A 25,826-nucleotide genomic window follows, 5' to 3' on the forward strand; every position below is an offset into this window, starting at 1 on the left:
GTGGCTTCCACACCATACCAGGCCGTGAAGTTTGAATGGAATCATCAAGAGGTAATAATTCACAAAGATGGAAGTAATCCTATTTACACCAATCAAACTATCCTAGTTATTGAGAATAGAAGAAGGTTGTATGGAGAAACTTATCACCGCATTGAACATGTCAGTGCAGTAGAAAATGACAAGTGGTGGAGTAACAAAATAGAAAGCATACTGGCATGGTCTGGGTATGAACCCATCTAAGGGCTTTGGAAGAAACTTTAGGGCATTACTAAACCGATACAGTTGAAACGCTGTGGCACAACTTTCGAGCTAGGATATCCATACACCTGGAAAGAATATGATGATTGACAATTGAGCCAAACATCCTAATATCACGAAACACGATTTTCCACTACCAAATATACACATCCTGATCGAAAACTATGCCAAGCATGAACTCCAATCCTTTGTAGATTGATTCACAGGTTATCACCAGATTTGGATGGATGAAGAAGACGCAAAGAAAATAGCCTTCATCACACCGTGAGGAGTATACTGCTACAAGATGATGCCATTCGGTCTAAAAACGCTGAGGCTACTTACATGAGAGCCATGACAACCATCTTCCATGATATGATACATAAGAAAATAGAGGTGTATGTTGACGAAGTCATCATCAAGTCCAAGAGAGCCGTAGATCACATAATGGATTTGAGAAAGTTTTTCACAGGCTAAGGAAGTACAATCTAAAACTGAACCCCGCAAAATGTGCATTCGGGGTTCCTATAGGAAAGCTACTAAGATTCATTGTCAGCCGCTGAGGAATCGACTTGGACCCATCCAAAGTTAAGGCTATCCAAGAGTTATCACCACCAAATAGAAAAAAGGATGTGATGAGCTTCCTAGGACGCCTTAACTACATCAGTCGCTTCATAACACAATCCACAGTTATATGTGAACCCATCTTCAAAATGTTGAGGAAAGATGCTGAAATGTGTTGGACCGAAGATTGTCAGAAGGCTTTTGACAAAATCAAGGAATACCTATCCACACCACCAGTCCTAGTCCCGCCAGAACCTGAGAGACCTTTGCTACTCTATCTATCTGTATTAGATGGAGTTTTTGGATGTGTTTTGGGACAATATGATGAGACAGGGGGAAAGGAGCAATCCATATACTACATGAGTAAGAAGTTCAAACGTTAAAAAGTACGATACACTCTACTAGAATGCACTTGCTGTGCTTTAACCTAGATAGATCAGAAATTGAGGCATTACTTATGTGCCTATATCACGTACCTCATATCAAGGATGGACCCTCTGAAGTACATCTTTCAGAAGCCCATGCCAAATGGGAAGTTAGCCAAGCGGCAGATACTATTAAGCAAGTTTGATATCGTCTATGTAACTCAAAAGACGGTCAAAGATAGGCATTGACAGACCATCTTGCTGAAAATCCTAGGGAAGGAGTATACGAACCCTTGAAAATATATTTTCCTAATGAAGAAGTATCATTCGTAGGAGAGGACATTGCTAAAGCTTACGACAGTTGGAGAATGTTCTTCGATGGAGCTGCAAACTTCAAAGGAGTGGGCAGCGGAGTAGTTTTGGTATCAGAAACAGGTCAACATTACCTTGTATCTGGTCAACATTACCTAACAACATGGCAGAATATTAAGCTTGTATCATGGGGCTCAATCTGGCTATCAATATGAATATATAAGAGCTGCTAGTAATTGGCGATTCGGATCTTCTAGTACACTAGGCTCAAGGAGAATGGGCTACGAATAACACCAAAATACTGTTGTACTTGTATCATGTGTAGGAGTTAATGAAGAGATTCACAAAGATAGAATTCAGACATGTGCCCAGAATTCAACATTAGTTCGCAGACGCACTGGCCATCTTATCATCAATGATACAGCATCTAGACAAGAATTTCATCGATCTCATCACGGTGAAAATGCAAAACTAGCTGGCTTACTGTACTTATGTTGAAGAAAATATAGATGGAAAACCTTGGTTACATGACATCAAAGAATATTTGGCGAGAGGAGAATATCCAGAGCAGGCAAACTATATTCAGAAATGCACTCTACGGAGGCTATCCAATCACTTCTTCCAAAGCGAAGGGAACTTGTATAGAAGAACTCCTGATCTGGGGTTGTTAAGGTGTGTTGACGCAAAGGAGGCTTCTAGACTGCTCGAGGAGATACATGCCGGAATTGTGGACCACATATGTATGGTTTTATCCTAGCCAAGAAAATACTCAGAGCTGGATACTTTTAGATGACCATGGAGATAGATTGCATATGGTACGTACAAAAATGCCATTAGTGCCAGGTACATGCAAACATGATAAAGGTACCACCAAACGAGCTTAATGCAACAAGTGCACCTTGGCCTTTTGCTGGCTAGGGAATGGATGTCATCGATCCGATCGAGCCTACTGCTTCAAACGAGCACAGGTTCATTTTAAGGCCATTGATCACTTCATAAAATGGGTAGATGCTACATCTTACAAAGCTGTAACCAAGAAAGTTGTCGCGGACTTTGTCAAGGATCGTATTGTTTGCCGATTCAAAGTTCTTGAGTCCATTATCATTGATAATGCCGCCAATCTCAATAGTGACCTGATGAAAGGCATGTGTGAAATCTTCAAAATCAAGCACAAAAACTCTACAACATACTGGCCTCAAATGAATAGAGTTGTGGAAGGTGCCAATAAAAACATCAAGAAGATACTAAGGAAGATAGTAGAAAATCACAAACAATGGCACGCGAAGTTTCCCTTTTCCCTATTGGGGTACCACACTATGGCCCACACATCAACTAGGGCAACTCCCTATTTATTGGTTTATGGTACCGAAGTTGTCGTTCCAGTCGAGGTAGAGATTCCTTCTTTAAGAATCATACATGAAGTCAAACTCAGCGATGCAGAATGGATAAGGAGCCGCTATGAGCAACTAGCTCTTATAGACAAAAAGAGAATGAATGCAATATGTCACAATCAGCTTTATCATAACAGAATGTCCAGAGCCATCAACAAAATGGTCAAACTAAGGCAATTTGCACCAAGAAAGTTGATGCTGAAGAAGATCATCCTGCATCAAAATGAAGCCAAAGGGAAATTGTCTCACAACTGGCAAGGTCCTTACATGGTTCACCGGGTGCTAACAGGAGGAGCACTCATACTTGTAGAAATGGACGGAGAAGTTTGGCCAAAGCCAATCAATTCAGACGCAGTCAAGAGATACTATATTTAGACTATTTATATTCCTTCATATGATGTAATTGAACTACGCTTGACCTGATTCTTGTTTAAGAGGGGATACGTAGGCATCCCTGTGGGCTCGGTCATTTCTTAATAAAATTTTCATTTCCCCTTAACACCAAAAACCGGGGCAGAATTTTGAGGAGGACTCTCAAAATTCCGGAGCAAGTCCAGCAAACGTCATCATATGCCAGACAGTTAGAAATTGGTTAAGCAACTGGGGCAGAATTTTCAAAAGGATTATCAAAATTCCGGAGAAGGTTCGACAAGTTTCATCACACGCAAACAGTGAAGGATCATTTACCAAAATGGGGCATAATTTTGAGGAGGACCCTAAAAATTCTAATACAAAAAAGCTGCAATGTCCCTGAAATGTGTTACAGTCATTAGTTCATCTAAAATTACTTAATATTACTTCTAATCATAGTTGGTCTTTTGATTACTTCTAATTTTATGCTAATAAGATGCTACATTAAGCCAAGGGTAAGGCACTTGAAAGGTTATCTAAATGATAAATAGGCACTAGGGAAGTGACTTTCTCCTAGGTGGATACTTGACGGGTTCTCGAGTCTAAGGCTAGATGTCATGTTGAGGATTACGATATAACCAATGCACTAAACTTCTCACTCTATACCTCTCGGTAGTTTGATTGATTTTGCCCTAATTGACTTTCTCAAGACCAATTGGGTATGATAATTTGTGCAACCAATTTAGGTTCAAGTTGGGTATTACTATCTCTAGGTTTACCCCTTTAATTGGAGCTATCAATCTCTTGAATACGCCCCAATTCCTTCTTGGAATAATTTTCCTAGACTCAATTTCTCTTTCTCAAGAAGAACCCAAGTCAAATATGCACAAATTAGTGTTTGCAACCACTAATTCTATATAAAAAACACAAATTAGTCCAAATATCAAACACCCATAGACATTCAAGCCTTAAAACTCAAGACCCATCAAATACCCACACTAGGGTTGATCCACAACCCTAGCTAATTGGTCTAGCTACTCATGGTAATAGAAGAAAACAAAGAAATAGATGAAGAAAAACCCATAAAATTTAATTACAAGCTAATACTTGAAGATTCAATGATAAAATTACTCTAAAATTACTCAAAATGGTTAACAACTACTATTCACGAGCGCAACTCAAAGTTAGAATACAACAGATGACCTAAAAATGGGAAAAGAAACTATTTATACTAGGCTAAATTATCTGGACAAAAATACCCCTACAGGGGTAGTGCGGTCCACACAAAATCGAGTGCGGCGGCGGTGAGGCTTTTGGCTTGGTATCTATGCTCTCTGAACTTGGCCACTGTGGGTCGCATAAAATTCACCGCGGCTGCGGTGGCTTCTTCTGTGGTCCGCACAAAAAGGACCACGAACCGCATTGGCAATGAATCTCCAAACTCCAACTCTCTGAACTCTATCACTGCAGACCGCGCAAATCGATCGCGGCCATGGTGAGTCCATTGCAGTCCGCACAAATTACTTTGTGGCTGCATTGCTTGAGTTTCTGAAATAAGCACCTCGCTGAATCTCCTCATTGCGGACCACACTAAATGGAGTGCAACCGTAGTGGACCTGTTGCACTGTGCTTGGACTTTTTCTTGGTACTTATGCATGTTTCACTCCTTTTTGAGCTAGTTTTGACTAATTGTCACCTTTTTGACCAAACCCTGCAAACAAGTACAACATGTAAGCATTTGGGACTATTTTGTATACATTTTTAAACAAAACTCATTAAGAAGGAGTGTAAAATGAACCATAATCCTTAGTTATCACTACCTCTACCTTAAATGGAACCTATGCGATTACCTCATTTTTGACTGGCGGCTGTATATGTACCATAATAGGGGTGAGTGTGACTGCAGTTTTAAAGTCATCGCCTTCCCGAATAAGCCCGATTGACCCCTCAGGATCCCATTCTTCATCCGTCTCTATCACATGTATCCCATCACCCTGATGATCCGGTAGAGGATTGTTGCGGATGTTGGGCGCAACTTTCTTTGCCTGTATGACCTTGTTATCGATCAATATCTAGATTTTATGTTTCAATGTTCGGCACTCGTCAATAGTGTGTCGCTTCATCTTGGAATGATATGCACAGGTTTTGTTTGGGTTGACCCATTGAGATGAGTTCTCCATTGCTACAACAGCAATAAGGGTAACATAATCGGCGACCTTCAATGTTTCATACAGTTGGTCGATGAGTTCAACAATAGAGGTGTATTGTTTTGGTGGTTTGCGATCAAAGTTAGATCGGGGTTTCTGGTAATTTGGATGAGTTGGAGGTAAATGATAGTAGGCTGGCTGGGTGTTATAAGTGTGATAGGCAGTGGCGGGTTGAGAATATCTAGGAGATGAGGGTTGGTATGTGGGTGGAGATGTTTGGTATGTGAGCGGAGATTTTGGGCCTTGGGCCACCATTACTGCCCCCACTTCTTTCTTCTTTGATATACCACCTGATACTTTGTTTGGGGCCTGCAGTGCCTCAAAATTTGTCACCATCCCGTTTTTGATACCCTCTTCAATCCATTATCCAGGTTTGATGATATCGGAGAACTTATGATTATTAATGACCATTAGCCTTTCATAATACTGTGGGTACGGTGCCCTGACAAAGAACTTGTTCATTTGTTCTTCTTCTAGTGCTGGTCTGACCTTGGCTGCTTCCGACCTCCACCGATTAGCATACTCACAGAAAGTCTCAGTTGGATTCTTCTTTAGGTTCTGGATAAAGAAGACATCTGGTGCATTATCCGTATTGAACCTAAACCGATCCATAAATTCTGACGCTATGCTCACCCAGTTTGCCCACTTCTTAGGGTTCTAGCTTATGAAGAGCTTCATTCGGATCTTTTCATCCGTATTGAACCAAGACATGGCATATCTAGTAATATTCTCATGAAAAGCTTCATTCAGATCCTTTCATCTTTTCCAATCGTCACGAGCTTGTCATAGTAAGTTATAAAATCAACCTTGGGATCACCTGTTCCGTAAAAAAATTCAAGCTTGGGAGGTTTGTAACCCTCCGGCAGTCCCACATCTGGTTGTATGCATAGATCCTCATAATTCAGACCTTCTATCCTTTTACCTCTTTCACCACCCTGAACTCGACTTGTAAATTTCTTGAGTTCCTCAACCATGTTCTTGATGAGCAGGTCCTTCTCAGCGGATTCTGATGCATAGGAGATTGGTTGAGTAGAGTGAGGTACGGTCTCCATGCATATGGGGTTGTTTTGGTGAGTGCTAGTGACTTGGGTGTAGTGGTGGTCGTTGGTTGAGTTTTGAGGATTGGGAATAGGTTATGGTGTGTTATGAGGAGTGTGATAGGTAGTGGTTTGTGGATACTAGGTTGGTTGATAATGGTGTTATGGAGGAGTTGGTATCGGTAAAGGATTAGGGTTTTGAGGTGGAGCTTCATATTGATGGGGTGTGGGAGAATTTTGTGGACGTTGTTTTGGCGTATTTTGAGGAGCTGCTGGGTTTTGAGCATTTTGTTGGTTAATGTCTGGGACATTCAGAGTGAGGGAGAGGTTTGCTAAGTTGTGGACCTGCTCAAGTTCTCCTTGTAACTCTAGTATCTTTTGTTCCAATCGCAAAACCAAGTCATTTTGTGCTGGGGGTACTCCGACCATTTGAAGTTTCCACATTCTCAGCATTTTCTTTTCGAATACCACTCAAGTCATCCATCTTAGCTTTTCCTCTGCTTTTTGTATTACTTGGAGGAGGAGGAGGTGGAGGGCTTTTAGATCTAGTGTGATATGCTGATGATGCTAGTATGTGCGAACCAACGCTTAGGGATGAGAATAATAATAATAAAAATAAAGAAAAACAAAAAGATAAACAAGTTAGTAAGGATTCTGAAAAGTTTGCAGTATTTAAACACATATTGCGGGAATGTAAATTCGTGTCCTAATTTGAGATCCTCGCTGTGCCTAAGGTAGGCCTAGCGACAAATAGATTTGGAGAAATTCAATGCCAATAATTGCCTCATTTCATTAATGTAAAGATAGACGACCCAAAAAGACACTAAATAAGATAATTCACTAATGGCACTTGACCTTATTACATTTGAAAAGCAAATAAACCTAATCTACTTGGTCCGAGAAGGACCTTCTCCAGGCTGGATGCTCTTGTCGATCAAATCCCCCAGTTCCCACAGGTTCAGCAGTAAGAATGCCCTTGCCAAATGTCCTCCTTCGCTTCCCTCAGCGTTCTGGCAAGCAGTGACTCTCTTCCTCATTTTCCCATCCAATTTCATCAAATTGTACTCCAGATATTCCATTCTTTCACTGGATTTGATAGCCCTCTTTTTCCAGTCATGATCATTTCCATATTGGCCCTATGTTTCTCCATATGCTCAGTTTCAGACTCGCAAACTCTTTTGCGCAATTTGTTATACCTCGCCTGTGCTTTGACAACTTTGTCTATGAGTCTGTTTCCTGGACCAACCCTTGGTTTGAATATTCCCCCTATTTTATCATCCAACCATGAAGGGTAAAAGTACACGTGAGCAGCGTGATACCGATTCAGCTCGATGGTATCCTTTTCCAGGATAATCTTCAAGTGCTAGATGTATTGTGCTTTATTTTAATATGGAATGGTGTCACCCTGAAAATTGGCTATGAAGTGACTCACTTTAATGACTCGTGGTATGACCTTCTTCCTGCCTGGCTGTCTCATAACCCCGAGGGGAGCATAAGGGTATATGCCCCTTAACCAGATCAGTACCAAGTGTGGAACATCCCTAGATCTGATGATGAACTCATCAGTAGGGAACCAGTAGAACATCCATTGAACCTGGTCCTCGGTCAAATTGTTTAAAAGCTGTACCCATTCTATAACATCCCTTGGTGGAGCAAACATGTATGGGATATAGGTCATTTTCTTGGGATGATGGAATGCTATATGATCATTTTATGGCCTTTGCGAAAATTGCAACCCTCTACGGTATTGACCTTTTTGGAGATGTTCTAATAGCCAAACTTGCAGTAGCATATTGCAACACTCGAAGTATCTATACCCCTTCTGACAGCGCTCCAAGGCTCGGTACATATCTGCAATGATCATAGGGACAATGGTATAGGTCTGCCCCTCGATCCCATCCATCAAAGTTTTGGCCATCATGGCCAGCCTGGTGTGGATTCTGTCTCCTTGGATCGAAAACACTAGCATACCCAAGAAACATACGATGAACACAAAGACCCTGGGGTGAATCCAACCCAAGAAGGTGATGGAGAATTCATCATAAAAAATACGGTAAAACCTGCTGTGACCGTATCGTTCATAGAGAAAGTCGAAGGGTATGTTGGAGTTTTTTAGGCACTCCAAGTCATCATTCTTTTTTAATCCCATCATCTTAAGGAATCCCCTAGTGGTGTGATTTTCAGGAACCAATAAACCAGGGCTATTCCAAGGCAACCCAATGAATCCCCCTATTTCTTCCAACAGAGGGGTCATTTCTATGTCTCCAAAGCAGAACACAACCCTTTCTTTGTCCTAGAACATTGTAGCAGCTTCAATTATCATTTTGTTTGGCTGGAGGTCCAACAAAGAAGGAAAATTTTCGAAAACCCTTTTCACATGATTTTTGTCACTTGATGGAAGATCCCTCCACCAATCTAGTAATAGTGATGGTATATTACTGACCATGTCGAACCTGGGGACTTCGTGCATCATTTTCTGCAAAACAAAATATGGTTAGGCCCTTTCCCCCTCCGGATTCAACTATTTATACAGCAATGATTAACATATTGGCATTTATTTCTCCAAAATTAATGCACATAATCATTGTTGCGTCCATTGGGATTATGGAAAACCCGATGGACTTTTGGACGAGGTTTGTCTTAAAGGGTTATTATGTGGACAATATATTAACCTGGCTAAGTTTGACCATGATGCATGTACAATTAATCAGAGTAATGTTTCTATAAAGGTCTAGACTGGTACCCTCAAGCGGACAACTTGAATGGGAAAGGCACGAAACCGTCGATTGCACCCCTGATCGACTAGTTTCACCGCAAATACGCCTTTCCGAATTTAAAGGGTGATATATATTAAGAGCACAAACATTCATCAATCGTAGCTATATGATTGATTATGCACGAGTGGAATATGATGTTGAGCATGATTTATGTAGCAATAAATAGCATGTTGTCACGTATTTGCACGTTAAAAATGATAAATGCAATATTTAAATAATTGAAAGACAGTTAAGAAAGAAAACAAGGAGACAAGTCAGTTTCAGGAAACAAAAAAAACTCATGAATGCTTGAGAAATAGGCAATTAAATCCAAATAAGGGGGAAGGGTAAAGGGTGCACATGTATTAACAGAATAAAGCACGCTTAAGACTAGTTCACAAAACAAATTCGCTATGGTAAGAGCCTAAAATATCCCCAGCAGAGTCGCCATGCTGTCGCACCCCCTTTTTCCTCGCGGAGTCTAAGTTTCGACATTTTCTTTAGGACAACTCATTTCCATTTGGGAATTGGGTATGGAATTTGAAGAGTCGCCACCTAACGGATTTAAGGTGCGTTAGGGCACCTAAAGCAAATAACTCATAAACCGGTTTGCGTTACCAAAGATTGGGTAATGGCTCGAAATAGCCTAGATAAGAAGGTATTAGGAACCCCTCGAGGTCTACAATGGTGGGTCCCGACCAAACTTGAATTAGGTGAATTAGTCTTATAAGCAAACAAAACAATTTAGACAAATAGATATTGCATTTAAAACAAAGGGTAAAGTGGTCCTAGGTCTTTTAGCCTATAGGATAACTTCTGTGCAATACTTGGTAATCTTCCCCAAGTTGGGGTGCTACACATAGCATTAGTGCACATGTCATCATATCCTTTACTATCCAATTACCCTCACCTTAGTGGTTATATAAGCGATTCTAATTAAATGTACTCTATGCGTGGATTACACATCCCTTACTTAAGGTCCCGGAGGTGTTTAGGATCTCTAGTTAAGATGGATCTAGACTCTCCTATAGTGCTTAAAAAGAGAAAATCTAAGCGACAAGCAAAATAATTAAGACTGTCAGATAAAGGGAACAATTAAAGATTCACATTTACTTGTCGCGCCCCCCTTTTTCCTCTTTCGCGGAATCGGGTTCATGACATTTTTGGTTGGGACAACTCTTTCCTTTTGGGAAGGGGTTCTTGCAATTTTGGGGAGTCGCCACCTAATGATTTTTAAGGTGCGTTAGGGCACCTATAGGGTTCATTTGTAGCTATGTTTTGGTAATCGAATATAGGGTAAGGGCTTGAAATTATCCTAAGGGGAAGGCGTTAGGCACCCCTCAAGATCCACTAGTGTGGTTCCCAGCCCGACAATTTTTGTGAATTTGCGCAATTAGCAAGTAGACAAGTAAGGCTCACATAGTAGGGGATTTAGGTTTAAATACACAAGTGTTTGAAAACGATTAATGAAAAACAAGACTTTTGAAAAGAGTTACAACCTAAGCATGCTTATGAATATAAAAGGGAGTCCTAGGTTTGTTTGTAATATGGATCACATCAATGCAATACCCGGTATGACACTCCTCGAAGAGGGGCTACACGTGGTATTAGCACACCGGTAATCATATCCATATCTATCCTTTCCCGCCCTGTGGAGGTAATTAAAGCGAGGGTTGGTCTCGATCCTTATTGCATGTTGTTACCTGTCCCTTCCTATCAGTCCTGGAGGAGTTTAGGACTTCTATCCAATTAGGGGCTCGGGTTTAAAGGCAAAATACTAAGCGACAAGCAAGAACATATAAGATTGCATTTTAGGGAAAAGACAGAAGCAAATAGAAGGCTCAGGTATACCTCCACAGGTAACACATATTGATATCATAACTCAAACACAAATAAGGTCTGAATGCAAAATTCTAAGCATGGTATTTAAATGATTATAGCAGAATTAGCTCTATCACATGACTCAAAAAAAGAAGTTCGAATCAGGCTTGCCTACTGATTTTAACATACTGGCAGTTAAACAAGGACAATTCTGTTTTTCTTTATTTAAGCGATTACCTAAGGCTTGCCTAGGTATAAGTAATGTGCAGTAGTTTTTCCGAGTTATTAAAACAGTGGGAATTATATTTTTTACCCTAAGAGCATGTTGTTCTAGTTGATACAAATGCAGAGATTATTACCGATTATTTTATACAGGATAATTAAGTGTGAAACTATTTTTACCTCTTTTATAATCAGTAGTTTGCACTAAGTGTGAATTCAAGTACAAATGAGGTCCTAAAACATGGTATCTAATATGCATGTATAAAACTCATGATGCAGAATTCCAAAAAAAGGATTTCTAAATGCGTATGGAAGGAGTGTAGAATTTTCTAAGAGCAGGATTTCTAAATGCACGTGGTTGTGTAGAACATAATAAAGTAATGATTATTAGCAGGTTTTAATACATGATTTTGTAAGGATACACATGCTGAAACAATAAACATGAGACCTAAGAGCATGATTTCTAATGCATGTATAGCCCTAAGCATGGTTTCTATTGCACAATTAGGAACATAAACCTAATAACATATTTTCTACCCTTAACGACTATAACATGCATATTTACCCCATCCCTTTTCACTAGCCACCCCAATACTTGTTTACAAATTATTACAGACCAATGTTGAAATGAATTACATAATGAAAATAAGAAGTTACACTATAGGAAGCCTGATTAGGACTTCCTCTCTAAGTTATGTAATCAATCACCTCAAGTGACAAGATTGTTCATAGCTTTCCCTCATATTTAGGTGTCTCAGAGTTCCCTAAGGACCTCAAGGGATCCCGGGCAGTGCTCACACCTAGATTTCATAGCCAGGACAGAGTAAGTGCAGTGTGAAAAGTCCAGATTTCATGTGTCCAAGTTTATAAGGAGCTCAAGGGTCCCAAGGCAAGGCTAATTCAATAGGGGCATATCCTAATATTCTAAGAGTATAGTGAAAGTGCAGAACACATATTTGAAAGGATTTTGTTAAAAAACTGGACTAACAAGTTATTTTGAAAGTAATCAATAACAGAGATGATTTAAAGCAGTTGTAGTAGTAAACAGAACTCAAACACCTTAAGTTGGGATCACACAGAATCAGTAGTCACACAGGGGTGAAGGGATTTGGGGATACACAGACATTTGACTGTAAACACATAACCGCAACAAGGGTCTTAGAATTGGTTTGGACATGCTCAGCAATAGTTGGTACTGGCATAATCCCAAACCAGTTAGAAAAAACATAAACACATGGAAGGGACAGGGATTTGGGATTCATAAGATGGTAAGTACACAGTAAGGGATTGACAAAGTATGCTTTGAAACACATATAAGGGGATAAATTAATTAAAAGGGCAGGGGAGGCATAATAGCATGCTAGTAATGTAACTCAACTGCAGGTTTCACAACAGAACCACAAGTAGAAGTAGACAATAAGAGAAGCACGTTGTTGTTGAGGCTTTAAAATTAAACTAGGACATATCAGTTGAGGAAGCAAAGTGTAGAAAGGTAAAACAAATAGAATTCCACAGTCTAGCCTTGACTTTCAACTGGCTAGACAAGCAGCAGTAGAAGTAGTAGAGAAAAAAGAGAGAGTTTGAGTATGTGTATGTGTGTGTTCTGAACTAATTTTGTTCGTGTGTTTAAGGACGAGAGGGTAGAGTATTTATAACTTTGAAAAATAGGTAGAAAATAAGGTAACAAGTAAAGGTTTAGCACAAATATGGAAGTAATCACAATTAGAATCCCATTAATACAAGTACTCCCCTTTAAACAAGGAATTACAGCCTAACGAATACTAGTAGGGATAACTTAAGGAAAGAAAATTAGTTTTAAGAAAGATTGGTTTTGTACCATATAATGGTTAGTAAAAATATAGAGTATATAATTGAGTCTAAGTACATAATATACTTAATTTGAGGAAAGGATTCAGCAAGAATTAGGCACCACAGTAAATAGGGGAATATAATCAGTTAACTTAAACAAATGAGTAAAATTTAGGGGTTTATAATAAAAAGTGGCAATCAAACCGTAATTTAATGAAATCATAATCAATCAAGAGGGAGTCATGATTCTGCACTTCGACATATAAATAGAGAAGAATGAACAGGCGTATCAGACATCCATGGCTAGCCATATCGACAAAAGGAAGAAAACTAGATGAACACAAACATACAGAAGTGACATGAGTGGGCTAAAGACTTAGCGGTAAATCAACCCACTCGATTAATAAAATTTAAACCTTTTAAAAATTATAGAAAATTAATAAAAACTGTGTATGCTTATGTATGAATATATATGCTATTTTGAAGGTAGTTTGCATATTAAAAATATAGGAAAAAATTGGGTATCAATAGCTTCCCCTCTTTAGGTTGCACCCTGGCTTTTGAGATGCCTACATATCCTTGGTTTCATAGGAATCAGGCCGTATGTAGTTCAAGATCCAACGGTGGAGTATACCAATGAAGACCTTTCAAGAACGAACGCAATATATAGGGCCGGGTGAGTGGATGGTTTACGAAAATAGTAAGGTTCGATATGGCTGCAGGAACTGGAGTGGGATCACTCCTGCCGGTATGGCTGTTGCTTGCCGTCTTACTTGCAAATAAGCAATACAAGCATATATTGTGTGTATATTTTAAACATGATGCAAATTCCCATTGGACCATGAATTTTTTCTTCAAACGATGAGGATGACGTCCTTAGACCATGATGTACTGGTCCATAAAGTGTATGATAAAGGATTCTCTGGCCGTGAAATGATGTTCTCGGGCTATGAGGATAGTGCCTCCGAACCATGATGCCTTTGAATAATGACGTGCAAAAGATTGAGAGAGATCCTCAGGCCAAGACATGGTGTTCTCGGGCTATAAAAATGGGGCCTCCGAATGATGACACCTTTGGATGAGTTTGCGATATTTTAGCCCATGAAAGATGCAGTAGCATGATGCAGACAAGACAGAGCTTAGTCTTGCGAATTGAAGGGCAGAGCTAGCCCGGAAGGCAGAATGATAGCCTTATGCAAAGATGCAAATGCAGATGGAGGTAGAGCTTAACCTTGGAAGGCAGAGTGATAACCTTATGCAAATCGGAAGGCAAAATGGTAGCCTTATACAGATTGGAAGGCATAATGGTAGCCTTATGCAAATTGGAAGACAAAATGGTAGCCTTATGCAATGCAAATGTAGATGGAGACAACGTTTAGTCTTGAAAGGCAGAATGGTAGCCTTATGCAAGTTGTAAGGCAGAATAGAAGCCTTATGCAATACAAATGCAGATGGAGACAACGTTTAGTATCGGAAGGCAGAATGGTAGCCTTATGCATGTTGGAAGGCAGAATAGTAGCCTTATGTAATGCAGATGCAGATGGAGTCATCGTTTAGTCTCGGAAGGCAGAATGGTAGCCTTATGCAAATTAGAAGGCAGAATGGCACCCTTATGCAATGTAGATGCAGATGCAGATGGAGACAACATTTATTCTCGGAAGGCAGAATGGTAGCCTTATGAAAATTGGAAGGCAAAATAGTAGCCTTATGCAAGAATGCAGATACAGATGGAGACAACGTTTAGTCTCGGAAGGCAGAATGGTAACCTTATGCAAGTTGGAAGGTAGAATAGTAGCCTTATGCAATGTAGATGCAGATGGAGACAACTTTTAGTCTCGAAAGGCAGAATAGTAGCCTTATGCAAGAAATAAGATAACAAATGACAGTAGAGTTTTCTTAGTTGATAGCAGATTGCGACGTTTGTGATTACTGGGAATATTGTGACATACGGAACATAACTGGTGTGTGCTGATAGCAAATGTTTGTAAGTGCAACGGTTTTGAGAATTGTATTTTGAACAATGTTTGTCCCGTGGTGTACAGTAGGTTTATTGATTTTGCAATCCTAGTGCCTGTATCCAAAGAAAAATCATGGGTTTTGTAAGGGGGAAGGTTAGTTCGTATCCCCGCTGGCTTTGCGTGAATCATTCATCTTTGATCTAGTGATACTATCTGTATCATTAGGGGTAGTATTGCTAAACAAAGCAGGTTCAATAATAGACATGCACGATTTTGTAAAAGTATGACCTAAATTAAAAATAGTTTTTAGATGAACCGACGACTGTGACATAGCTCGAGACATTGCAACCTCTCCCGCTATGGAATTTTGAGGATCCTCCTCAAAATTCTATCCCAGTTTGATGAGTTGACGTTTCTAACTGCTGCTCATGCGGCGATTGGCTGAAATTACTTCAGAATTTTGAGGGTCCTCCTCAAAATTCTGCCATAGTTTCCAATTGCGGGGGGAAATGGAATTTTTATTAAATTGTGACCGAACCCATAGGGCTGCCTACGTATCCCCTCTTAAACATTAATTAGGTCAGGCATAGTTCAATTTATATCATATAAGAAAAGCATAAAGATTACACATAATAACGTTCAAAATTGATCGACTTTGGCTAGACTTCTCCGTCCATTTCTGCAAGTATGAGGGCTCCTCATGTCAAAACCCGATGAACCATGTATGGACCCTGCCAGTTAGGAGAGAACTTCTCTTTGGCTTCATCTTGATTCGGAAAATATTCCTTGAAAACTAGCTGCCCCGTGTGAACTGTCTTGGCTTTACTCTTTTGTTGAAGGTTCTGGACATTCTGTTCTGATAGAGTTGACCATGACAAACTGCATTCATTCTCTTTCCGTCTATAAGAGCTAGTTGCTCATAACGATTTTTCACCTACTCTGCATCGTCGAGCTCAGCGGTAATGGATTTCTACCTCAGCGGAAATGACAACCTCTGTATCGTAAACTAGCATATAAGGGGTTGCCCCGGTTGATGTGCGGACTGTGGTACGATACCCTAGTAGAGCAAATGATAACTTCTCGTTCCACTACTTATGCTTTTCTATCATTTTCCTCAATATCTTCTTGATATTCTTGTTGGCGGCTTCTATAGCTCCATTTATTTGAGGCCTGTAGGCTGTGGAATTCTTGTGTATGATCTTGAAAGTTTCACACATAGCTTTCCTCAAGTCGCTGTTGAGGTTGAAGCCATTGTCAGTAATGATTGACTCTGGAATCCCGAATCGACAAATAATACGGTCGCGGACGAAGTCTGCCATGACTTTCTTAGTTACTGCTTTGTAAGATACTGCTTTGACTCACGTGGTGAAACAGTCTATGGATACTAGGATAACCTTGTGTCTGTTGGAAGCAGCAAGCTCGATTGGTCCAATATCGTCCATTCCCCAGGCGGTGAACATCCACGATGAGCTTGTTGTGTTAAGCTCGCTTGGAGGTACCTTTATCATGTCTGCAAGAATCTAACAATGATGACATTTTCTCGAAAGGCAGATATGGTAGCCTTATGCAATGCAAGGAAATGCAAGATGGAGACAATGCTTAGTCTCGGAAGGTAGAAAGGTAGCCTTATGCAATGCAGAGAAATGCAGGATGGAGACAATGCTTAGTCTCGGAAGGCAGAAAGGTAGCCTTATGTAATGCATAGAAAGCAGGATAGAGACAATGCTTAGTCTCGGAAGGCAAAAAGGTAGCCTTATGCAATGCAGAGAAATGCAGGATGGAGACAATGCTTAGTCTCGGAAGGTAGAAAGGTAGCCTTATGCAAATGATGATGGAGGTAGAGCTTAACCTCGGAAGGCGGAAAAGTAGCCTTATGCAATGCAAAGATATGCAGATGGAGGTAGAGCTTAACCTCGGAAGGCAGAAAAGTTGCCTTATGCAGTGCAAGAATGTAAAAGGACGATTAGTAGTAAGATCTTTTAGCTGATAGCCGATTATGACAATATGACTGCTGGGGAGATTGTGTACAGATAGCAATTGCGGGTACGTGATGGTTCTAACAAATGCGGAACATAAACGAAACTTATGGAAGAAATAATCAAAAAGCCAAAAATAACCTAAGGAAAACAAGTTTTAAAATGTTGCTCGGCATATACAACACAACTTCTCAGAATCTAATAACTATCCCAAAACCCGGAAACTCACGGAACCACAAGTCTTTGGATATCTAACAATGTCTAACTACAGAATATCTAACAAGGAAAAGAAATATGGAAGCTCAAATGTTTAAAAACTAGAATAGAAAGGGACTCCTCGGTCTGCGGACGCGACAGATGTACCTCGAAGTCTCTAGAGCAGTCACCTCGCCTCACTGGTGGTAGGACTAAGTCGACGTACCTGGATTTGCGTATAAAAAACATGCGCAAAAAGGGCATGAGTACACCACAGTGATACTCAATAAGTGCCAAGCCTAACCTCGGTCAGGTAGTGACGACGAAGGTTAAGGCCCTACTGAGGTTATATAAAAATATAAAGTTTGACAGTATAGAACAAAGTAGTATAATAAGTACAACAGTAAATGCAACATGAATGAAAAGGCAACAACAGCTACTACAGAAGCAAAGTAAACACAAAGGGAAAATACGGCTCAGCACAAAGAAAGCAACCGGGGATCTCCTAGGATACCGTCCTGTAGTCCCAAATATAAATATCCAGTGGATCTCTCGGGATACCATCCCGTAGTCCAACTCATAATGCGAGGGGATATCCTGGAATATTGATACGTAGTTCCAAAGATAAATACTCAGTACAGGGGTAATCTACCAGGTGCAGTCTCGTAGTTCCAATGTAAATGTGCATGGGGATCTCCCGGAATATCGCTCTATAGTCCCAAAGTAAAACACGCAGCAACAACGCAAGGAAATACACAAATAAGCTCAATTTCATACGAAGTAAAACTGGTAATTCTAGCCTAACATGCTTCACGTAATGCAATTAAGGTAGTTTAAGAAAATAAATAATTAATCCAACTAAACATGCTTTTTCTAAGCTAACAACAAGCTAAATTTGCAAGTAGTAATAAACAGGAAAAATGAGCACAATTGAAATAACTTAAAGAAACCGGATTTTCAATAATTAGCTCAAGTACGCATTTCTCACCTCACGTACAAGGTATTTCAACTATCAAATATGCCAAATCCTAAGTGGAAGGTCCCCCACCAAGGTTAGGCAAGCCACTTACCTCGAACCGGCTCAAAATCAACTCGAGACCAAGTTCTTGCCATGAGTACTCGTATTTAAATGGCTCAAATCTATTCAATTCAATTGCATAATGTAAATAACACTTGAAGTAACTGATTCTAAAATTAACTTCTAAGTTAATACGCCAAAATTAGGTAAAATGACCAAAATTCCCCTCGGGCCCACGTCTTAGAATTCGGTAAAATTTACATTTCCAGAATCCTCACACTCTCACGAGTCTAACCATACCAAAATTATCCCAATCCAATGTCAAATCCCCAATCAAAACTCAAATTCTTGGTCTAAGAACTTTCCCCCAATTTTCATACAAATTCCAAAATTAAATTATGAACTTATGTTTAGATTAATGGGTTACAAGCAAAAAGGAGTAAGGAATCGTTACCCAATTGATATCTCTGAAAATCCCTCAAAATCTCGCTCATCCAAGCTCCCAAACTCTAGTTTTGATAAAAATGGCTAAACTCTCGACTTTGAAATTTTATAATTTGCCCAGGTAAATCCTTCTTCGCGAACGCGGAAGGACCCTTGCATTCGCGAAGTACAACTTCGCTTGGCCCAGATTTCCTTCATCGTGAACGCGGTAGCAGCTTCTCCCTCTTACGCGAACGCGGGACTCTCTTCGCGAACGCGTAGGCATACGACCTCACAGCTTCACGAACGCGGGTCCATCATCGCGAACGCGAAGTGTTAAGCTTCCATCAGCCCCAACTCCTCTTCGCGAACGCGAGATCCACTCGCGAACGCGAAGAAGGAAACCAGAACTGGAGACCTGCTGCATTTTCTGCAATCCTCTATGTCAAAAAAAGACCCGTTGAGCATTCTAAACACACCCGAGGCCTCTTGGACCTCAACCAAACCTTCCAACCAATCCTAAAATATCAGTCAAAATTGTTCCAACCTTCAGAACGCTCAACACAACATCAAAACACCTTATTTTCAGTGAATCCAAGCCTAAGAATTCCAAAAACTCTAAAAATATGCGTTCGATTAAAAAGTCTATCAAACCTCGTTTGAATGACTTGAAATTTTGCACACACATCACATTCAATACTATAGAGCTACTCCAACTTTCGGAATTCCATTCTGACCCTCGGATAAAAAACTATCGAATTGGAAACTTCAAAAAATTTAACTTTCGGTATTTCATTAGCTATGGACCTCCAAAACACAATCCGAACACGCCCCTAAGCCCAAAATCAACCAACGGAGGTAACGCAACCATCGAATTTCCATTTTGAGGTCGTAATCACACTGTTCTGACTACAGTCAACTTTGCAATACTTCATTTAGGGACTAAGTGTCCCAAAACTCTCCGAAACTCAAAACCGAACATCCCGGCAAATCAAAATAGCAGAAATAAACTGGAGAAAGCAGTTAATAGAGGATTAGGGTGTAAATTCTTAAAACAACCGGCCGGGTCGTCATTCGTATTCCGATCAAAAACTTTATTTTTTAAAATAGATTTCAATAGTCAATACAAATATTTTATGTCAGGGGAACGTTGAGAATATAATTTAATAAATAAAAATGTAACTCACTCTGGGATTTAAGCTATTAGATGAGATGGTCATATAATTTATTTTTTGGGGAAAAAATGATGCAAAAAAAAGGACTGCCCGGTGTACTAAGCTCATGTTATGCGCGAGATCCGGGGAAGGGTCGGACTACAAAGGTCTAATGTACACAGACTTCCATATATTTCTGCAAAAAGTTGTTTCCGCATTGCGAATCCATGACCTCCTGATCACATGGTGATAACTTTACAAGTTACGCCAATGTTCCCCTTCGAAGAAAAAGATGCGAACTGAAAATTAAATATATTGTAGTACTTATATTATGTCCAATACAATTGCCCTTTAATTTATTGATTGCCGATGAAGCTCGAAGAATCAAAGGCTTATTTATCATCCATTCAAAAGTCTCTTTGCCTATAGAATCCTTCATAAAACTCAAGAAAGTTGTTTCAACCATCATACATGTAGTAGTTACATTTGTTTTCTTCATATACTCCTCACAATTTGGAATATAGCAAGCATTTAACCATTCTGCTTTCTTGAAAAACGCTCTAGCCAACTTTTTCATCTAAAAGGAGAATAAAACAAAAATATAGAACTATATAATGTTAAATATATAATTAAGTGAATAATTAAAAGTGTATTCTCTCTAACATATTAACTTTTAGATGAAATGGTCATACGATTATACATTACAAAGCTCCTATATCCGTATCAAGAATAACTTTCACATGCTTGGCACATGAAAAAGAATCAGGCTCGCACGTAAGAGGACGTGTTAAAGACATAACTGTATATACCATGTATTCTTTTAGATTTTGGATGTTTCCTTCCTCTCAACTCTTTTCATTTCTTCTCTATAACTTAGTAAATTAAACTAATTAATGAAGCTATGGTAAGGTTTGATTCACAAAAAATGAAGCTAAGGGAGCTTACCTAATATTTTGCATAGTATAGACGGTCCAATTTACCTTCTCTAATAAATTCTTATTCTATTTGAATATAAAGATTTACAAGGGCTTGATAAGTAGGTTTCAGACTGTGCGGTACTGAACCGATAACATTAATGTTACATCTGCACGTTAAGGGTTTGAACCAAAGTCACAAGCATCATAAGTGTAACACGTACTTAACTGATACATAATTTTTTCTTACTCGTCAACGAGAGAATTAAAGAAAAATTATGTTTAAATGGTAAAATCCTACCTGCATCTATCGATTCCATCCGTAAAAGGCACAAGTTCATCATAAGTTGCATAAGCATCATAAGTGTCATCAATAACGGTGTATATGGTTAGTACTTTTGTCATTATTTCTCTTGCACGACTATATTGAGGTTCAAAGTAGATTCCTACTATATAAAAGTGACACTCAACCAATCTATCTCTTGCTTATGGAAATTGCTCTGCAAAATTCAGATCTTTCCACCACCTATAATACAAAATTATTGGTTAATTAATTACATTTCTATTGCATTACTCAAAGTATATGCATACTAGCAAGAGGTCATATATTGATTATTTTTTAGGAACCCTCCCAAGTTAAATGACTTGGTCATGACTCATTTGTTAACATGATTCAATGGGTTGAACTCAAAATGACCCATTAACGTATTGAGTCAAAATGGGTAAGATAGTGTTAATCGACAGGTCAAAATATAACGCAAATCAAACATATAAAATCAAGTTTGAAGATTGAGAATTATGTAAATTTGGAAGATCCAGTTAAGCTACTACTTCCAGAAAAATACATTTGCTTTTACGTTTTTTTTTTCAAAATAAAGAAATAGAAAGGAGGAGATCGATTTGGAGTTGTTTGTGGGGAGGGGGTGGTTATTAATAGGGTTGCTTATCGGGCGATTATTTACTCTTAACGGTTTGGCTTATCGGTTATCGGCTTTTAAATGTATTAATCTGCTAGCCACCCGATAAGATATCGGGCATATTGGTATCGGTTTAGCTCTTATCAGGCGGTTTATTGCCTAATTCAATCTTGCGTGCATTAATTATTTGCTGACAACATATCATACAAATCCAGAATAAGAAATTACACATTGAGTCCAGACATACATATCTGTTAACGCTATGTAGTGTGTCATGTGTTGTAGAGTGAAAAAAGCATAACACATTGCATAAAGAGTGGCAAACATGATAAGGTTACTGTAAGACGTTGGACAAGGACAAAGATAGGTACAATTATATCCTTTAAGGAGGTCTGATGGTGTACGACTTCTTATGAAGTACTAATTACTAAAAGATTCCTTCTATTTAGTGGAATAAGTGTGAATAGGTGTCATATAGAGAATGTTTGAATAGTTCAAGCTAAGGTGACACGATTATTCTAAGGTTAAAGTGTTCATCTGTCAACTGTCATGAGAGACGCTAAGCTTAGTATCACATGAGCTTATGAGAAGATGAGCTGAGTGTCAAAGATATGACAGGATGACCGAGTGAGAATAAGTTACCGTAAAGCTCTAAGACTATGTCTTTTTGGCTTTAAACCAAGTGGGGAACTCTATCATTGATAACTAGATCGCATGAGCATCTGTTGTTACAGTCCCTAGACTAGGGTTAGAGATAGAGTACTCAAAATGGAAGAGTTTTTGATATTTAATATATATGGATAAAAATAAATATATATGTATATATATTCTTAACGGGTTAACGAATTATCCGTTAAGAAAATTGAATAATCGCCTCCTAACCGATAAGCCATTAATAAAAAAAATTTAATCTGTCCCCCGTCTGTTAAACCGTTAACCCGATACCAATAAGCCATTAAGCTTCAGTTTCGATTCGGTTTTCGATTTCGGTTCGATTTTGAACACCTTAGACTATGTACATTTTCGCTAGCCCAAAATATATATAAAATATGTACATTTATATATATATAATTGTCAGCTATTATTTTTAGAAATGGCTCAAAATATGTATTTCTGTTATTATTAATTTGACCTATTATGACTTATTTAATCTATCAATTTGTTACTAGTATATACCATATTCATGTGAATGAAGAGGATATAATAATGGTGTATGTACGTTGTAAGCTCGCCAAGCTCTCTTTGATGCACCTTTTGCACAATGTTAAATTCCAATTTTGCAAATTTCAAAAATAAATTCAAATTATTATGAGATTCAATGTTCTCAGAAATAGATATGTATTTTCTTTCTGTCATCCTTGGTAGATTTGTATGAATGTTCAAAAATTTCTTCCTCATGTACAAAGGCGGATGTAGTGTATTAGTTATGGGTTCAATTGAACCCATAACTTTCGATGCGGAGTAGAAATTTATGTGTAAAAATTCATTAAAATTGCAAAAATAATAGATTTAAATCTATAACTTTAAAAAATATAATGGGTTCAATGTTAAAAATCTTAAAAGCTGAATCCATAGAGTTTAAATCCTAGATCCGTCTCTGCTCATGTACTCTTAGATGTGCTGCTTCATATAAACATAATAATCCTTGTACATCTTTGGTAAGTGTTTCCTTGAACTTTCCATCTTTGTTAGTGAACTTCTTGAACGCATCTGATTTAACATAATGATAATTAATTAATTTATGAGAGATATTAAACTAGTTAAAAAGCAATAACAATGGCAGAGGTAGAATTTTATGTACCAGAAGACATGTAATGCCTTTATTGTCTCAGTAGTCGAAAACAAAGAGCAACAATGTAAAGGTTGTCATCTTCATTTCACTTTGTTGGGAGGCATTAAAGATATTCTGAATGGATATTTTAATCTCGTTTTTTAAATGATATGTCATTCCCAATCATTGAAATGTATCAATCAATTCAAGTTTTTGTGTACTATTATCAGGTATTTCCACTAGCATTTGCCTGACTTTTTCTTTCAGCTCTTCAATTTCAACTCTTTCTTGCCTAGTTATTTCCTGCATGCACCAAATTAAAATTTAGCGCTACTATTTGATTACCATTATATTTAACTTTGGATCATTATGTTTTGTGCGCTCCTATAGAAATATTTGTTACATTAAAAAAATTCCAGCGTAAAATCTCGCATAAAATACTATATATACTTCCTCAGTTTTATTTTGTTTACTATAGTTTGACTTAACACAAAATTTCATAAAAAAATCATAATTTTTTAAACTTATAGTCTAAATATGCCATAATCTTTATGTAGTGTGTATAAGTCTAAATTTGATGCCCACGATAATGGATAAGCAAGACAAAGGATGGGGTCGACCATGATATAACGACTGAAGATCGTTCTTACAAAGGTTGATGCCTAAAACGGGCATCCGAGATAAGAAAGTACCGGTAGCATAGGTTAAAAAGTGGGCATAAAGAATATTCTTTTGAATATTCTTTATGTTGTACTTTTTAGGAGTGTTAGGGAATATTCCTAATAAATAGGAAGAGATAGGGAACGAAAGGGGGATCTGCTCTTTTGACTAGAACATATTGTAAAGGTTGATAGACGAATATACGGAGAAGTTGTCTTATTCATTGATTTATTCAAGCACATGTTGTTCAATATTTATCCATAAATCTCAAGATTTCATACACATCTTGATTTTTCACATTTCCACGTCGCCGTCGGAGATCCTTTCCCGTTACATTCCTTGTCATTACTTACAGTTATTACACATTTATGCTATTATATTTATTTTCAATCATAGTGTATTAAATTCGATATTTAATGCTCTTGAGCTCTACTCGGTATACAAGTACTCTATTTCATTCGGTCTAGAATTTATTAAGTTCAACTAAGATTCTCTCTTTAACTCATCACTAGTTGGTTTAGCACTTATTTGCTCAAAAAATTTGATATCGTTTGTGGGGAGGTTTTAGTTAAAATTATAGTTCCTTCTATGGCAGGGAAAGGAGATAAAAGATTGAAAGCAATAGCAGGCGTCACTACCAACATTTTGAACACCATCAACGAAGATAGCAGGGAAGATAACGAGAATGTGACGCTAAACGCTACGCCCAGGTGTAGTATTTCACCTCCCCCTCATGAAAGCGTAATAGCTTCATGCGAAATGGGAGCCTTCACGTCTATAGTTGAGGAAGCACCAGCGGCAGTGAAAAAATACTAGAGAGTGGCTGACAAGCACTCTAAATAACATACTCAGCAAACCCGTTCAAAGGGAGAGCAGAAACACCGCGCAAGCAGATATAACAATGATAAATGGCGAGCAACTCGTCCCTCAAATAGGTAACACTTACACCACTATTTATGTAAGTAATGATGCATTCGCAGTCATTCTAAAATAATGGAAGAAATGGGAAACGAAAACAAGGCACTCAGCGACCAGTTGAGGGAGCATCAAGAAAGGGTCGCTAAGATACCAGGCGCCTATTGATACCCAATTTTTCCCTCATATATTTTATAATATTCATACATATTTTTACAATATTGTACATGCATCTACAAACATGCACAAGTATTTTTTATAATTTTTCTATAATTGTTAAAGGCCTTAAATCAATTTATTTCTGTATTTTTAATTATATAAATATTCAATAATTATCCCTCATATTACTTTACAATGATTTAATCATCTAAATTCATCATTTATGCTTATATATGTGTTCAAATATTTTAATTATATTTTTTACGATTACATTTCCATTTTTAAGACTATAATTGTATATTTTGCAAAATAGCCCCTACATATGCATAACTACATTATCTATACAGTAAATAACTTTTTATATTTTTATAATATTAAGTAATTATTTTATATCATATTCATGTATAAAAATTATTTTTTTCATTTAATTAGCTATTTTTACAAATTAATTTATTAATTAATTGGGTATTTAACAAATAGCCCTTTTATTAAATTTAAATTCAGACCCCCCCCCCCAAGCCCAATTCAAATTAAAAACCCCATACCAATTGTTCGATTTTTGATGTTCTCTGAAGGAACCTCGAAGAGATTCGACTCAAAGTTGACTTATGATCTTCGTTTTCTTATGAACTCGCATGTTGTTCATCAATGTTTGTGAGTATTATTGTCTTTATGGCTATTGTTGGATTTTTTC

The sequence above is a fragment of the Nicotiana sylvestris genome, chromosome 1, assembly GCF_000393655.2.
Source record: "Nicotiana sylvestris chromosome 1, ASM39365v2, whole genome shotgun sequence".
NCBI classification, from domain to species: domain Eukaryota; kingdom Viridiplantae; phylum Streptophyta; class Magnoliopsida; order Solanales; family Solanaceae; genus Nicotiana; species Nicotiana sylvestris.